The following is a 4,183-nucleotide window of genomic DNA, read 5'->3' on the forward strand; positions in this document are numbered from 1 at the left end:
CAACGATCGATGAACACTTGTTGAGGAGACACTGCTGGTAGCCCATTGGTTCGTCTGGGCGGCCATTTGCTCAACAGTTTCAAGTCTTATTCGCAGCCGTTGTCCACCCCTGTCATCTACGGCCCGTGGTGCACCACACGTAGGATAGCGCCATTTTGATATGCACGGTGTACTTTAAGCTCGGCAGCATGAGAGCAGTTTACAGACCTAGGCGTTTCGGAAATGCTTCCACCACTGTTCCGAAAGCGAATGATCATGGCCTTTTCGACGTCAGAGATACCCCTCCGTTTCCAAATTACGACACGTCTGCACTGTTTTCCGCCTCCCACCGACACGCTTTATACACTCCTGGAAATTGAAATAAGAACACCGTGAATGCATTGTCCCAGGGAGGGGAAACTTTATTGACACATTCCTGGGGTCAGATACATCACATGATCACACTGACAGAACCACAGGCACATAGACACAGGCAACAGAGCAAGCACAATGTCGGCACTAGTACAGTGTATATCCACCTTTCGCAGCAATGCAGGCTGCTATTCTCCCATGGAGACGATCGTAGACATGCTGGATGTAGTCCTGTGGAACGTCTTGCCATGCCATTTCCACCTGGCGCCTCAGTTGGACCAGCGTTCGTGCTGGACGTGCAGATCGCGTGAGACGACGCTTCATCCAGTCCCAAACATGCTCAATGGGGAACAGATCCGGAGATCTTGCTGGCCAGGGTAGTTGACTTACACCTTCTAGAGCACGTTGGGTGGCACGGGATACATGCGGACGTGCATTGTCCTGTTGGAACAGCAAGTTCCCTTGCCGGTCTAGGAATGGTAGAACGATGGGTTCGATGACGGTTTGGATGTACCGTGCACTATTCAGTGTCCCCTCAACGATCACCAGTGGTGTACGGCCAGTGTAGGAGATCGCTCCCCACACCATGATGCCGGGTGTTGGCCCTGTGTGCCTCGGTCGTATGCAGTCCTGATTGTGGCGCTCACTTGCACGGCGCCAAACACGCATATGACCATCATTGGCACCAAGGCAGAAGCGACTCTCATCGCTGAAGACGACACGTCTCCATTCGTCCCTCCATTCACGCCTGTCGCGACACCACTGGAGGCGGGCTGCACGATGTTGGGGCGTGAGCGGAAGACGGCCTAACGGTGTGCGGGACACCGTAGTCCAGCTTCATGGAGACGGTTGCGAATGGTCCTCGCCGATACCCCAGGAGCAACAGTGTCCCTAATTTGCTGGGAAGTGGCGGTGCGGTCCCCTACGGCACTGCGTAGGATCCTACGGTCTTGGCGTGCATCCGTGCGTCGCTGCGGTCCGGTCCCAGGTCGACGGGCACGTGCACCTTCCGCCGACCACTGGCGACAACATCGATGTACTGTGGAGACCTCACGCCCCACGTGTTGAGCAATTCGGCGGTACGTCCGCCCGGCCTCCCGCATGCCCACTATACGCCCTCGCTCAAAGTCCGTCAACTGCACATACGGTTCACGTCCACGCTGTCGCGGCATGCTACCAGTGTTAAAGACTGCGATGGAGCTCCGTATGCCACGGCAAACTGGCTGACACTGACGGCGGCGGTGCACAAATGCTGCGCAGCTAGCGCCATTCGACGGCCAACATCGCGGTTCCTGGTGTGTCCGCTGTGCCGTGCGTGTGATCATTGCTTGTACAGCTCTCTCGCAGTGTCCGGAGCAAGTATGGTGGGTCTGACACACCGGTGTCAATGTGTTCTTTTTTCCATTTCCAGGAGTGTATACCCTCCGCTGCTAGTGCTGCCACCGTCCGTCTAGCAGTGGTTTCTGGACTTTGAAGCCGGCCCCTGCGACCGTGCGGTTCTAGGCGCTTCAGTCCGGAACCGCGCTGCTACTACGGTAGCAGGTTCGAATCCTGCGTGAGGCACGGATGTGTGTGATGTCCTTCGTTAGGTTCATGTAGTTCTAATCCTAGGGGACTGATGACCTCAGATGTTAAGACCCATAGTGCTTAGAGCCATTTGATTTGGACGTTGAAGTCGAGTACAAACGGTGGTCACATTAATGTGACTGGATAGTTTAGATGACATCAAAGTCGAATGAGCCTTTTCAAAAGTTTATTAACAGTTCCTACAATTCCAGGGGAATTTCCGTAGATATAGAGCAGGATTTTCTTGATCATTCTTTTCTCTCCAATTTCAGATTTCTGATTTTGAGTTTCAACGTAAAATTAATAGAGTATGAATAAATTACTTTAATGGGTACTTCCTAACTTTATTTCACAACTACTATGATGCCCTGGATTTAATCGTACGAGAGTGTAATTTTACATCGTTGAATGGAAAATTAGCTTCAGTATTCATATTAATAACATAAAAAGATACAGTGCGAGGTGGCACGGTGGTTAGCACATATGACGGGCATTCGGGAGGACGATGGTTCAATCCGGCATCCGTCCATCCTGATTTAGGTTTTCCGTGATTTCCGTAAACCGCTTCAGGCGGATGTCGGGATTGTTTCCTTGGAAAGGACACGACCGACTTCCTTCCCGTGCTTCTCCAACACGATGGGACTGATGACTTCGCTGTTTGGTCCCCTCCCCCAAATTAATCAACCATAAAAAGATGTACTTTGCATGTATAAGTATTAAGCAGATATCCATTAATCTTTTGAGATGCAACACATTTTGTGTGTTTCCAGACAAATTTAGTTCCTGGGGTACGAACCGATTTCAAACTCGTCTAATCAATTACGTGAAAAATGATTAAGTTTTGAATCTTAGACTCTCTTGAACAAATTTCTGCTTACATTCCAATCTTCGTATACCGTAGCTGCAGGGGATGTTCTTCGTGACGGGACATTTGCGATTACATACAACACCATCAAAGTTTTGCAATGGGAGACAAATGAGGAACCAAAAATTCTATAAAACACTACGCTTGAGAGACCTGTAGAAAATTTATAGTAAAGTTAGAAAAGTTAAATGCGTCTTATAGTAAAGAGAATAAAGAACACTGGAGGGTTGGAAACACACCTGTAAGTACTTTTTAAGACTCCATGGCTTTCCGAAAGACGTGGAAGATGCAGTAGCAAATATTTAGGTAACACTGCAATCATATGGGCAGTGCCACACAATTTTCGCGCAAAAACCATTATTTATTGTACATATTGAGCTTCTTCCTAAGTAACGTCGTCTGCTGTTCTATATTTTTATCCCTATTTTGTATTACGAGCTTTTTATGTGACAGTGCATGGTCTTGATTTGCTTTGGTCGAACCTTTGTTTACGGGAGTTTTTCTTTTTCCGTACTACAACTAGGAACTATTGTCTCTGATCGTTGATATTCGTCGAATTAGTGGTCATAGTGGCGTAGTGGCATTTGAGACTGGCGTCAGCCGCTCCGTACGGGATAGCTGGACTGCTATTATTTACACATTTGTCGAAAATGGTACCTTCAGAATTGCGAAAGCAATCAATGCGTATGTCGTTTTATTTTAAATAATTTAATCTGTTTTATATCTTCTTAAAAATGTTACTAAAATGTTAAATTTAGCAGACCCACAAAATGTTTCACTGAGTCGTCAACTTCTACACATCGTTCTTACAATTTTCCTGAGTTGTGGCATGTTGTGACATGCCCAGGCATACACAGACCTACGTCACAATTTGGACGTTTGTTTTCGGCACGTTTTTTTTTCATTCTGCCACTTACTGACATCGGAACTCGCTTGGTAGTAGTTGGGAGCTCCAACGTCAGGCGCGTAATGGGGACCCTTAGGAGCGGAAGGATGCCAGTGTGCCGGCCGGGGTAGCCGAGCGGTTCTAGGCGCTACAGTCTGGAACCACGCGACCGCTACGGTCGCAGGTTCGAATCCTGACTCGGGCATGGATGTGTGTGCTGTTCGTAGGTTAGTTAGGTTTAAGTAGTTCTAAGTTCTAGGGGCTGATGAACTGTATTCTGCCTATTTACGTATTTGAACACGCATACCCATACCAGTTCCTTTGGCGCCTCAGTCAATGTAAAAAACTTGTTAGCTCTGGCTGCTATTCTGTTGCCTTTCACTCGCTACAATTTTTTTTATTTTTTTAGTTTTTAGATGTGCAACATATCCTCAGCCGGACAGACAGAATGTCCTCTTTCCTGTAGCAAATGCTTCGATTACATTATGGATGGAAATAACAAGACGACTACAGAC

Source organism: Schistocerca cancellata, chromosome 10 (genome assembly GCF_023864275.1).
Source record: "Schistocerca cancellata isolate TAMUIC-IGC-003103 chromosome 10, iqSchCanc2.1, whole genome shotgun sequence".
Taxonomy (NCBI): Eukaryota; Metazoa; Arthropoda; class Insecta; order Orthoptera; family Acrididae; genus Schistocerca; species Schistocerca cancellata.